At 48.1% G+C, this 14,080-nt stretch overlaps 1 protein-coding gene across 2 annotated transcripts in view; it reads right to left on the reverse strand.

Moving 5' to 3' along the window:
* LOC117192052 overlaps positions 1–13,701 on the reverse strand; it is an 84,810-nt gene extending 71,109 nt beyond the window's left edge. Inside the window, exons 1-2 of one of the 2 annotated variants that reach the window (XR_004474177.1) lie at positions 13,556–13,701; positions 4,872–5,116 (exon numbers count right to left, since the gene is read on the reverse strand). The gene's annotated coding sequence lies outside the window, so the exon portion shown is untranslated. Of the gene's footprint in view, positions 1–4,871; positions 5,117–13,555 lie in introns of those variants that run through there. The other variant, XM_033396769.1, reaches the window with a different exon arrangement.
* Positions 13,702–14,080: the final 379 nt, after the last annotated feature.

The raw sequence follows: 14,080 nt of genomic DNA on the forward strand, positions 1-14,080 counted from the left end.
TATTTTTGTTTATTTGTAAATGTAAGGAATCGGATTATATCTGTAATTTATGTAAAAAAATATCAATACAATCTCTTATGGTTAGGGACATTTAACATAAAAGTAAAATGAATTGGTAATCATGAATATGTCTGCCTAAACTAAATATTGTCTCCGTCCGTCAAGTACTTATGCTTGTCTCTCTCAAAATGCACTAGAAGATGTTGAATCTTTGAAATGGGACAACGCCCGAATGTAAACGCGTTTGTCATGGTTGGGTGGGTAAAGACTAGGGACATACATAACCGCTGTTCCCTCCATCAGACAGAAGACGAACTACACCTTATTCTAAGCGGTTTCTAAATGCATATCGGCGCAGAGTAGAAATGAGTTGTCTTTATTGGTTATTGATATTAACGTCGAGATCCTGTTTAATTTTTTTTGAAGCGCATTATATTGATTTGTGTCAGGAAAACTGTGTAGCTAGGGGAGAAAGAACCCCGACCAATCCAACGAGCTGGACCCGAGCACAGCGAGAATGCGCGCCTTCGAACCTAGCTTCCTATTAACATGAGGTCAGAAAAAAACCATCTATTGGCCAATGTCGGAGTTAGAGCCTAATTAGGCTCTGGCCCTAACTCACTGGCGAAAACTGAACACTACAAGCAACATTAGCCGAAGAGCTACCTACAAAAGAGAAGACGATGTTTCCTGATTCCCAATTCGTAGGCTATTGATAAACAATCGGTGGGGGAATATTCAAATTAGCCAGGTCTCATGTGTGATTAGCCGATTTCTCACACATTTCAAGCATCAAAGCAGACAGAAGACAGAACGGAACAGAACAGAACAGAACACAACAGAACGGAGAAGACGTTGAGCTGACGGCTGGAGGGATCAGATCCCACAGAAGAAGCCGCCTTGAAATTTACGAAAAGAGCCGCCTACAAATCGCAAGATTTCAGCGCTGCCCAGGGCTTTATCTAAAGCTCCATTCGGAACAGTATTCAAAGCATAAAGCGTAACCAATTGATTGCTAATTCATATTGATGTGTCGATTATTTTATGATTATTCTTTATCATCGTTAAATTTTGATATACCAAAAGGCGAGCGAGATCGAACACCAAACTTGAATCAAATTTGTAGATCACTTTGAACAATCAAGCCACTCCCTGAGTACTTCTCAGGCCTTGTATTACCTTGTCTTCAGTTGGATTGTTATAATTTAATAACTACACGGGAGGGCAAATTAAGTCTGTAGTTCGGGTACCACAAAAACCACTTAAAGACGCTTTCTTTAATTGCCCCCAAAACGAAGATTTGGTTTTTATTTTTCGAGAAACCTGTGGGGTAGCTTTCGGCTGCGGATGTGGCTGTGACTGTGGCTCTGACTGTGGCTCTGCCTCCAGCTGCTGGCCAGCTCCATGGACAGACAGTCATTTGTGTGAAAACCATCGTAGCATAAAGCGTTGTCAAATACCGTTTGTTGCGGGGGTCGGTCCACTCTCATGCTTTTGTTTCGGCCATTTCAAGGTCTGTACAGAAACCGTCTGTTGGGTCAGAGCTCCTTCCATTGACCAGAGCAGAGCTCTAACAATGCGGGTTCTGGCATCATTTTCATAGAAACGGCATTAGAAGTTACTCATACGAAGCGTGGGTTGGATAAGATTAACGAAGGCCACATAGACATAGCTCATCCTCCCCATTCTCACTTGACTCTTTGCAGACAGCAGAATGAGCTCTAACAACTGCGGGTTCATCGATCCGCAGGGCCAGTTGAGCGCAGCCCTCGCTAATCGGGACATACGGGAATTCCACACTGCCCTGGACAGCGGTGCCCAGGCCAATCGCCAGGACGATCTAATGCCTCTCAGGTGGGCTCCTGCATTCAGCTGCTGCTCGAGTACGGAGCCTCTCCGAATTTGGTGGATCAGGGCGAGTTCACGCCCCTCCACCATGTGCTGAAGAATAGAAAGATTGAGGCAGGCACTAAGCTGGAGCTGATCCGACTTTTCCTGAAACAACCACAGTTGGACATTGACAGCTATCGGAACGGGCAGGTACGCCAGATGCTGAGGGATCAGTATCCGGAACTGCCGTTGCCGGAGCTGCGCGAGGCCGGAGCAGAGATCGACTGCGAGCGACTCCTCCGCACGCTGCGGGACGGAGACGAGAACCAGTTCGAGCAACAGTTCGCGGAGTACCACCAGAACGTCTGCGGAAACGCAGACAACCAATGCAATGCCAACCAGGAGGAGTATCAGTCCCTGCTGGCGGAGAGTATCAAGCGGGGCAAGCAGCGAGCCTTTGAGGCCATCCTCGAGACGGGCATCAACATTAATCCTTCAAAATTGAGCGACATCAGCCCCGTGGAGTTGGCCGTAATCTGGGGCAACCACAGGGCGCTAGAGAAGCTGTTGAAGCATCCGCAGCTGAGGCTGACATCGCATTCCAAGCTGCTGAACGCGGTTATCAGTCGCCTGGGTGAGCAGCCGCTGGACGACTTCTGTGACCACCAGCGCTGCTTCCAGCTGCTGCTCGAGAGCGATCGTGTGGACATCAATGAGGCGGACAAGGCTGGCCTGGTGTCACTCTCCTATGCGGTCAAGTATCGCAACACAAAGGTGGCACAGGGGGGCGAGAAGCGCGTTCGGAGATCTTCCCATACAGGAGATGGACCCGAAAGTGCTGGAGGAGCACTTCGATTCCTGCATCACCACCAACGGGGAGAAGCCCGGTGACCAGAGTTTCGAGATCATCATCAACTACAAGAATCTGATGAGACGCCAGCGAGAGCCCGGGCAGTCGGACAAGCGGAGCATTGGCCATCCTCACCAATTGGAGGACGAGATGACTCCAATCGCATACATCGCCGATTCCAAGGAGCTGCGTTACCTGCTGCAGCACCCGCTAATCTCGAGTTTCCTCTTCCTCAAGTGGCACCACCTCTCGGTGATCTTCTATCTGAACTTTCTACTTTACTCTCTCTTCACTGCCTCCATTATCACGCATACGCTCCTTAAGTTCCACGAAAGCGACCACACGGGCCTGACTGCCCTCTTCGGCCTGTTCTCTTGGATAGGGATTGTGTATCTCATGATCCGAGAGGAATGGAAGCCAGCTACGACAAGGAGACGCAGCGCATACTGGCCGTCTTCACCATTCTGCTGGTGTCCGTGGAGTTCTGCCTGCTGGTTGGCTCCCTGCCAGTACTCTCAATTTCGACGCACATGCTCATGCTGCGCGCCGTCTCCAGCAGCTTCATCAAGAGCTTTGCTCTCTACTCGATCTTTGTGCTTACGTTTAGTCTGTACTTCTACATACTGTTTGGCAAGCCCCAGGTGGATTCCTCCTCTCCGAAGGACAGCACGCCAGAGCCAGCAAAGGAGGGAGAAGATGATGGTCACTTCAACACATTCTCCGTGCCCATCGAGGCGCTCATCAAGACGATTGTGATGCTCACGGGAGAGTTTGATGCCGGTGACATAAAGTTTGACAGCGTCTACACTTACCTGATCTTCCTGCTCTTTGTTTTCTTCATGACCATTGTGCTGTTCAATCTCCTGAATGGTCTGGCTGTCAGCGATACTCAGGTGGGTTTATATTTCCTTTTCTTCCTCGGCTTTATCCAACTGTTTTCTCCCCTCTCTTTTCCCACAGGTCATCAAGGCCCAGATGGAACTGAACGGCGCCATTGTCCGCACCAATCTGCTGACCCGCTACGAGCAAGTTCTCACTGGCCGAGATGGACACGCTCAGACCTCATCGTCCCAGTTGAACAAAGGCAGTCGGTTCGCTCGAGGAAGACCTTTGCCCCTTGAATCAGCTCGTGTTGATTTTTCTGCCGTGCATTGCACTTTTGAGCTCAGGTCATAAACGAGAGTCACACACCACACACATGCACATTATTATCATTATCATCATTATGATAATGACTGTGAGCGAACGAATGCTGATGAAGCCTCATTGTCAATGTCGAAAGTTATGGGATTGGTTAAGGAAACCCAAGGTGGGATATGAAAAGTATTGCGTTCTGCTCTGGCATAGGATCCCAGCTTTAATATTAGGGGGATTCCCCTTCCAAGCAACGATGCGACAATCAACGGACATTGATTAACAACTGTATGTACATATGCATCTACAGTGGGTACACAGCAAGGCAGGCGCGATTAGATACAGGCCAGCGCCGAGCAGCGTAGACACCCAGTACCCTGCCACCCTCCGAGGGAAACAGAGAGCGATGAAGGGGGATCTGTGTGTGCGTATCCAATGAATTAATATTTCATTCTAGAACGCAGTTGTCTGCGTTAGTTGGGCACACACACACATAGTACATATATGCTGGCAGCGTTCCCATTCAATCTACTCGACGGCTGATGCACGCCAGTAGCCCCCGCTGGAAACTTCCGCAGATTCTGGAACGCAGAGGCTGCGGGCTATCGGCGACAGGGGAATACTACTAAGCAGAAAGAGAAGGCGAGTTCATATTATTGCCAATTTAATGGAAGAAAAATAAAGAGTGGAGGGGGCGATGCCAAAGGCATCTGTCTCGCTCTCTCGTGGGAATTGACTTTGAATTTCGAATATTTCGGTATCTATTTTCATTGCGGCCAAAAACGGAGAGACGATTCCGTGTATTGCGATGCCAGCATCAACGAAAATAGATGCCCAAATGGAAGTGCAAACATCTCTGAGGGGAGGGGTGGAGTGTCGGGCGTGTGGCCGTGTGTCTTCTGTCAGTGTGTGATTGGATACTGCTTGCTGCTTTCTGCTCGATGGCTGCCCCTAGATCACGAGGTGCAGGCGTATCTGGAACACCAGCTGCTCGACGGTCTTCTTCAGGAGCGCCGCCAGGGACAGGATGAATCCCAGGAGGCTGAGGGAGAACAGCCAGGGCGTGGTCATGAGCACGGCAAAGAAGACGAGCGTCTCGTCGCCCCGGGCATTGGCCATGCGCCACAGCAACTGGCGCTGGATGGTGCGCAGCTTGAACTTGCTGTTCCACAATCGGTAGCGCTTCGGGCCGACGGTTTCGTTGAAGCCCACGGTCTTCTCGACCAGCCAGAACACCGCGCAGCACAGCAGTTGCAGCACCAGCAGCACGACCTTGACCACATCTGTGGCACAGCATTGAATCTTCTTGGAGCCGGGGTAAGTTATGTCCTGGGGGGAAGGGGAGTCTGGGCTGCTGCCGCTCACCCATCTGAATCCCCATCGGAGGGAAGGTGGGGGGTGAGCGTGACCTATTGGACCCATTGGGCGGGACAGCAGAGGTCTGGTGTGGATTTGGCCTAGGAAGGGCATCGCATTGAGTCCATTCTTGTCGGCGGAACCTTCGGGGGGACCTGCAGCCCCGGCTGCTGCTGCTGGTCGGTAAAGACGAAGGATCCCATGGATCCGCAAATACACCGCGAACGGGTGAATGGGGAACGTGGATTGTTAATAGTTGGATTCATCTTATTCCAGCACCTGTGAGGAAATATTCGTTCATGGGCTTTGTTTTGTATTTGTATTTTTATTTACTTTATGTTCCCTGTGCTTTCGATATTTGCTGCCGTTCTCTGTGTTGGGCCGCTCTCTGCAGATATTCGTACTGAATGATTTCCAGAGCCAGTTCTGAACGGCTCCAAGTGATAGTTCAGGGCCCACTTCGATGTAGTGTTTCGAATCACAGGTCAGGTGACGTACTTTCCCTGGGCAGAGCTGCGACTTGCAATAGTTGATCGGCTTTTTTGGTTTGGGATAGGACTTGCGATAAATACCATGCCACCATACTCCTTGGTGTGGCCGAAATGTTGGCTACCATTCTGGGATTAAGGAGTTAAGGGTTAAGGGTTAAGGAGAGTGTGGGAGGGGGGGGGGGGGGTATATTTTTGCTTGGCTTTACATCTTCCTTAAGCTGCTGTTTTGTGTCACAGCCAACCTGTCATTTGTACATTGAATTGCTGCTCGAGAGGTCTCTTTGGAGTCCTCTGTTCCCCGTGTACAAATTTACATAAAATCACAGGAAGCACTTAGGATTAATAGGGGGCACTCATCCCCCTCTACTCCCTCTCCCCCTTTTGGTGGTGTCATGGGTTAAGCATTTGCTGTGTTCTGCATTCAATTTGTGGCTTGATTTCTTACCTTTTATGATGCGCTATACGGCTGTAATCCATGTAGGACATGCACTTTGTTTATCTATTCAAAGGGGCTAAAGAGGGTAGTCCTGTAATCCAAAAGGGCATCCAGTATATCCAGAGCGAAGGTTAATCCATTCGATGGAGCGCTCAAGCAGACCAGCCAGGCGGTTGACCAGAAGCTTAGCGAGGCTTAAAATTTCCAAGAGGCCGCCAGCTGGCAAGTGTCATTGCACAAGCCCAATTTTTTTATAGTCATCGCTGCACATGACTATCGCCTTCAAATACTCGGCCGGCACCCCAGTTTCCTCTGATAGTCTTAACATGGTCACTTTTTTTTCCTTAAAAACGGCAGCAATTTTTTGCATTGTCTTCGAATTCCTTGAAACCATACCTCTTATTGCTGTGTAATGTTGGTTCATTACGTTGTTTCCCAAGGTGTTCAACCTTCCAATCATTTTGCCGCATAGTTTGCACTTGCAGCCATGCACGGGGGGCGAAGCCTTAGGGGAAATCGGTGTTTTCAAATTGTCCTTTCCACTTTCAGTACTAAGAATGTCTTCAGTAAACATGTCTGGAGAATTTAGAAAATATTATATGTATTTTTTTTTAATTTTACTTTTTTACTTACTTAAGTCCGGATCCTCCCGAACCTCCTGCTCCTGCTTCTCCACGTGGTGCATTGGCTCAGACGAATCATATATTTCATCAGACATAGTACACTCCATAACATTGCCTGTATAATCAGAAATATTGTGAATATTGTCAAAAATGTTGTTAATATTCTCCTCAATATCGTGAGTTGTGGCCGACTCCTCCGTATGACCGTGCATATTGTTGTCAATATTCTCAATATCCTGAGTTGTGGCCGACTCCTCCGTATCACCGTGCATATTGTCAATATCCTCAATATCCTCAATATCCTGAGATCATCAGAACAGAAATATTCTGCACCGGAGTAACAGGCTCAGCATACTTCGCGTGCGTCGTCCCCGCTAAATGGAATACATTATTAGAAGAATATAATATAAATGTAACTAATTTACTTACCCTTACGTTGATGGTCCAGAAAAAAAAAGTACAAATTAATCACTCCTGCTGCACTTATGTCGCAAACTTGGGCCCCACCGAACGACAACGTCATGTTGGCAATTTCCTGTGCTTTCGGGCTTTGCACTTTCCGGCCTTGCAGATGGTCCCAGTATATCCCGCATAATACATTAACAAGGGCACTGTCCACACCGTCAATTCTTACACCTCCCAAATTAATGTACATCTTTGTCTAATTTTGTGTTTTTTTTTATGTTTTAAATAACGGGGCATGTATGGTTTTGGTATTTACTCATCGATAGTATTATAAGAAATACCAATGTACTCGATATGCCAACACACATTTATTCGAATACGACGATCAAGAAGGAAGAACGTTTACAGATATTTTGTTGCTATACGATACGGACCGATAAATATCACATAATTCCGCGTCTAGTTTCCTGATTTTAACATGTATAAAAATAAAAATAAAATAATTGTAAGGAAACATATATTAACCCTAACCGATCGAGATATTATACTGCAATTAGTTTTATGCGATATTATACTGCGATATGATACTGCGATAGGTTTTATGCGATATTATACTGCGATAAGTCTGAGGCGAGTTATTCGACGATCGACAAAAATAGAGAAAAGAGTGAAATAAGTTAATAAGAGTAACCCAAGAACCGCGCCAAGATGGACAAAAAGATAGATTCAGAAATGCATAAATTGTCGTGTTTCGATGAGGACATAAAGATACTCAATCTGTTCGAGCCGTATCAGGACATAGAGGAAGATATGTTCGAGCCGTCGCAATTGTCGTGTTTCGATGAGGACATAAATGAACTTAATCTGTTGGAGCCGTCGCAATTGTCGTGTTTCGATGAGGACATAAATGAACTCAATCTGTTCGAGCCGTATCAGGACAAAGAGGCAGAGGAACATCTGCCGTGTGGACCGCTGGACCGGCTGGTTAGTACATTGCCTATGGATGTTGACGACGACGACACTGAAGGTGAGTAGATTGTGGCAATTACATTGGAGCAGGTGAATCAGACTTTACTTCCTCCAGGTATCGTCGGTTACGATGATCTGGTCAACGATATTGGTCGCCTTCAAGCGAGCAATGAATTGCACAAAGGTACAGGCCCCCGAAAATCTGGTAACGGACGCATTGGAAGAACTGAAAATGCAAGGAAACATAATGAATGGACGCATTAACATGACTGTAAATTTACAGAAACTAAGCGACTCAGAATTTTCCATTTACATGGATGAGTATCACATGCCGTGGTACCAATATGCAAAAAAAGGACCGGTACAAAAATGGAAAATTCTTGCAGTCGCTGCAATCCCAATTAACGGGAATGAAATTCATTATTTGTATTTCCACATTTGTCCCGTTTCCAAAACATCTGCACTAGGCAGGAATGCGGTCAAGGAAGGACTCGATTTAGTATTGAGGGAGGTTGAGAGTGGGGGCTTGTCAAGTCAACTGTTGGCAGTTGGATCCGACCACTGCTTGGCAAATTTCATGCCGTGCAAAAGTGTAAGGGGAAAATTTCACATATTGTGGGGTCTGCCCCACCTCAAAAAGGTTATCCTAAAAAATGATATACATGAGGATGTGTTGTTGTCAAATATGTATATCAAGGAATACAGGAAAGAAAATTACAAGAGTATCCTACGAAGTCGGTAGAAAACTTGCCCGACTACCTAATGTCTGATAAAGTTAAAGAAATCATTAAAAATGAAATAATGAACTTATTACCGCGCTGTTTGAAAAACATTTCGAATTTAGAAACGAACCAATATGTTTTAACAACATGAACAGCAATACCTTCGAGGAACGTGGCAAGCATTTATCAACAATTTTTATAAACATAATGAAAGTATCGTTTAAAGAAGATTTCAACAGAAACCCAGTATATTATGCTACAACTGTAGTGTTCATGGCTCTCCAAATAATGGACCAAAAAATTAAATTATTAAATAAGACGTTAGAAAATATTTTGTAGTATGTAGTATAATTATTTTAATTTTAATAATAATAACAATAATAATAATAATAATAATTTGTTTTTTATTTTATTTATTTTATGTAGTATGTATTATACATGTACTATACATAATTAATGTATTTTCAGCTGTAGAATGTAGAATATTTTCAGCCTGTACAAGATTTTCAGCTGTAGAATGTAGAATATTTCAGCCTGTACAAGATTTTCAGCTGTAGAAGCCTGTACAAGATTTTCAGCTGTAGAATGTAGAATATTTCCAGCCTGTACAAGATTTTCAGCTGTATAATGTGGAATATTTCAGCCTGTACATACTAAAGCAACATTAGCCGAAGAGCTACCTACAAAATAGAAGACGATGTTTCCTGATTCCCAATTCGTAGGCTATTGATAAACAATCAGTGGGGGAATATTCAAATTAGCCAGGTCTCATGTGTGATTAGCCGATTGCTCACACATTTCAAGCATCAAAGCAGACAGCAGACAGAACGGAACAGAACAAAACAGAACACAACAGAGCGGAGAAGACGTTGAGCTGACGGCTGGAGGGATCAGATCCCACAGAAGAAGCCGCCTTGAAATTTACGAAAAGAGCCGCCTATAAATCGCAAGATTTCAGCACTGCCCAGGGCTTTATCTAAAGCTCCATTCGGAACAGTATTCAAAGCATAAAGCGTAACCAATTGATTGCTAATTGATATTGATGTGTGGGGTAGCTTTCGGCTGCGGATGTGGCTGTGACTGTGGCTCTGACTGTGGCTCTGCCTCCAGCTGATGGCCAGCTCCATGGACAGACAGTCATTTGTGTGAAAATCATCGTAGCATGAAGCGTTGTCAAATACCGTTTGTTGCGGGGGTCGTTCCACTCTCATGCTTTTGTTTCGGCCATTTCAAGGTCTGTACAGAAACCGTCTGTTGGGTCAGACCTCCCTCCATTGCAGAGCTCTAACAATGCGGGTTCTGGCATCATTTTCATAGAAACGGCATTAGAAGTTACTCATACGAAGCGTGGGTTGGATAAGATTAACGAAAGCCCACATAGACATAGCTCATCCTCCCCATTCTCACTTGACTCTTTGCAGACAGCAGAATGAGCTCTAACAACTGCGGTTTCATCGATCCGCAGGGCCAGTTGAGCGCAGCCCTCGCTAATCGGGACATACGGGAATTCCACACTGCCCTGGACAGCGGTGCCCAGGCCAATCGCCAGGACGATCGAATGCCTCTCAGGTGGGCTCCTGCATTCAGCTGCTGCTCGAGTACGGAGCCTCTCCGAATTTGGTGGATCAGGGCGAGTTCACACCCCTCTACCATGTGCTGAAGAATAGAAAAATTGAGGCAGGCACTAAGCTGGAGCTGAGCCATCGCATTCCAAGCTGCTGAACGCGGTTATCAGTCGCCTGGGTGAGCAGCCGCTGGACGACTTCAGTGACCACCAGCGCTGCTTCCAGCTGCTGCTCGAGAGCGATCGTGTGGACATCAATGAGGCGGACAAGGCTGGCCTGGTGCCACTCTCCTATGCGGTCAAGTATCGCAACACAAAGGTGGCACAGGAGCTTCTACGGCAGGGAGCGTACATCGGGGCGAGAAGCGCGTTCGGAGATCTTCCCATACAGGAGATGGACCCGAAAGTGCTGGAGGAGCACTTCGATTCCTGCATCACCACGAACGGGGAGAAGCCCGGTGACCAGAGTTTCGAGATCATCATCAACTACAAGAATCTGATGAGACGCCAGCGAGAGCCCGGGCAGTCGGACAAGCGGAGCATTGGCCTCCCAATTGGAGGACGAGATGACTCCAATCGCATACATCCTCTTCCTCTTTTTTCTCTTCCTCTTCCTCAAGTGGCACCGCCTCTCGGTGATCTTCTATCTGAACTTTCTACTTTACTCTATCTTCACTGCCTCCATTATCACGCATACGCTCCTTAAGTTCCACGAAAGCGACCACACGGGCCTGACTGCCCTCTTCGGCCTGTTCTCTTGGATAGGGATTGTGTATCTCATGATCCGAGAGGTCATACAGCTTGCCATGTCGCCGCTGCTGTACTTCAGGTCCATCACGCACCTGATGGAGGTGGCTCTCATTGTCTTGTCGATCCTAACCTGCATGGAAGCCAGCTACGACAAGAAGACGCAGCGCATACTGGCCGTCTTCACCATTCTGCTGGTGTCCGTGGAGTTCTGCCTGCTGGTTGGCTCCCTGCCAGTACTCTCAATTTCGACGCACATGCTCATGCTGCGCGCCGTCTCCAGCAGCTTCATCATGAGCTTTGCTCTCTACTCGATCCTTGTGCTTACGTTTAGTCTGTGCTTCTACATACTGTTTGGCAAGCCCCAGGTGGATTCCTCCTCTCCGAAGGACAGCACGCCAGAGCCAGCAAAGGAGGGAGAAGATGATGGTCACTTCAACACATTCTCCGTGCCCATCGAGGCGCTCATCAAGACGATTGTGATGGTCACGGGAGAATTTGATGCCGGTGACAAAGTTTGACAGCGTCTACACTTACCTGAATTTCCTGCTCTTTGTGTTCTTCATGACAATTGTGCTGTTCAATCTCCTGAACACTCAGGTGGGTTTATATTTCCTTTTCTTCCTCGGCGTTATCCAACTGTTTTCTCCCCTCTCTTTTCCCACAGGCCATCAAGGCCCAGGCGGAACTGAACGGCGCCATTGTCCGCACCAATCTGCTGACCCGCTACGAGCAAGTTCTCACTGGCCGAGATGGACACGCTCAGACCTCATCGTCCCAGTTGAACAAAGGCAGTCGGTTCGCTCGAGGAAGACCATGATCTAGTCACCGGTTCAATCGAAATTTTCTTCATGCTTTTCTTGAGTTTCACGCCCTCGTGGCTTTTCGCACACTTGGGACCCCACTAGGCAGAAAAGCGAAAGGAGAGAAAATCTTCACTGATGAATCGCCTGATCGGATCGGATGGGCTGTTATATACTCACAACACATACTCATTGGCCGCATTTGCGAATCGCTGGGCTGTGAACAAGCTTGAATTGAAAGAGTGTCGGCACTTCGGTGTGCCAAAGATACATATCTTTACCCCTTGAATCAGCTCGTGCGTTCTAGAACGCAGTTGCCTGCGTTAGTTGGGCACACACACACATAGTACATATATGCTGGCAGCGTTCCCATTCAATCTACTCGACGGCTGATGCACGCCAGTAGCCCCCGCTGGAAACTTCCGCAGATTCTGGAACGCAGAGGATGCGGGCTATCGGCGACAGGGGAATACTACTAAGCAGAAAGAGAAGGCGAGTTCATATTATTGCCAATTTAATGCAAGAAAAATAAAGAGAGTGGAGTGGGCGATGCCAAAGGCAGAAGAAAAAAAGGCCGTAAACCAAAAGGCCTGTCTCGCTCTCTCTCGTGGGAATTGACTTTGAATTTCGAATATTTCGGTATCTATTTTCATTGCGGCCAAAAACGGAGAGACGATTCCGTGTATTGCGATGCCAGCATCAACGAAAATAGATGCCCAAATGGAAGTGCAAACATCTCTGAGGGGAGGGGTGGAGTGTCGGGCGTGTGGCCGTGTGTGTTGTGTGATTGTCAGTGTGTCAGTGTGTGATTGGATACTGATTGCTGCTTTCTGCTCGATGGCTGCCCCTAGAGCACGAGGTGCAGGCGTATCTGGAACACCAGCTGCTCGACGGTCTTCTTAAGGAGCGCCGCCAGGGACAGGATGAATCCCATGAGGCTGAGGGAGAACAGCCAGGTCGTGGTCATGAGCACGGCAAAGAAGACGAGCGTCTCGTCACCCCGGGCATTGGCCATGCGCCACAGCAACTGGCGCTGGATGGTGCGCAGCTTGAACTTGCTGTTCCACAATCGGTGGCGCTTCGAGCCGACGGTTTCGTTGAAGCCCACGGTCTTCTCGACCAGCCAGAACACCGCGCAGCACAGCAGTTGCAGCACCAGCAGCACGACATTGACCACAGCGGTCTCCAAGACGAGGTGGTACAAGGCCACCATGCGCTGACGGTGCTCCGGCTGCATTGTGGAGAGCACGACTGCGCCGAGGGACTCCAGCGGGGAGACCTTGGGGAAAGGGCCGTCGGAGAGCTCCTCCCACTCCGAGTCCGACTCGGTGCGCTCTATCGAGCTGAACTCGCTCTGGCTCTGACAGGTCTGGCTCTGTCAGGGGCACGACTCCTCCTCTTGGTCCTCCTCGGTGGGCATCGAGTAGTCGCCCTCGTAGTCGCCCTCGTAGCGGCAGTCGGAGTACTCTTCGTGGGGGTCGTCGTAGTAGTCTCCGCGGCTGTCCGGAGAAGCGCCGCCTGTCCAGAGGGAGCTCAACACGGGCGGTGGTCCCATCGAAGCCATCTGTGGCGCAGCATTGAATCTGCAGGGGAGCCGGGGGTAAGTTATGCCGGGGGTAAGTTACCCATCTGAATCCCCCATCGGAGGGAAGGTGGGGGGGTGAGCGTGACCTATTGGACCCATTGGGCGGGACAGCAGAGGACTGGTGTGGATTTGGCCTAGGAAGGGCATCGCATTGAGTCCATTCTTGTCGGCGGAACCTTCGGGGGGGACCTGCAGCCCCGGCTGCTGCTGCTGCTGGTCGGTAAAGACGAAGGATCCCATGGATCCGAAAATACCCCGCGAGCGGGTGAATGGGGAACGTGGATTGTTAATAGTTGGATTCATCTTATTCCAGCACCTGTGAGGAAATATTCGTTCATGGGCTTTGTTTTGTATTTGTATTTTTATTTACTTTATGTTCCATGTGCTTTCGATATTTGCTGCCGTTCTCTGTGTTGTGCCGCTCTCTCCAGATATTCGTACTGAATGATTTCCAGAGCCAGTTCTGAACGGCTCCAAGTGATAGTTCAGGGCCCACTTCGATGTTGTGTTTCGAATCACAGGTCAGGTGACGTACTTTCCCTGGGCAGAGCTGCGACTTGCAATA

Source organism: Drosophila miranda (assembly GCF_003369915.1).
Source record: "Drosophila miranda strain MSH22 chromosome Y unlocalized genomic scaffold, D.miranda_PacBio2.1 Contig_Y1_pilon, whole genome shotgun sequence".
Lineage (NCBI taxonomy): Eukaryota > Metazoa > Arthropoda > Insecta > Diptera > Drosophilidae > Drosophila > Drosophila miranda.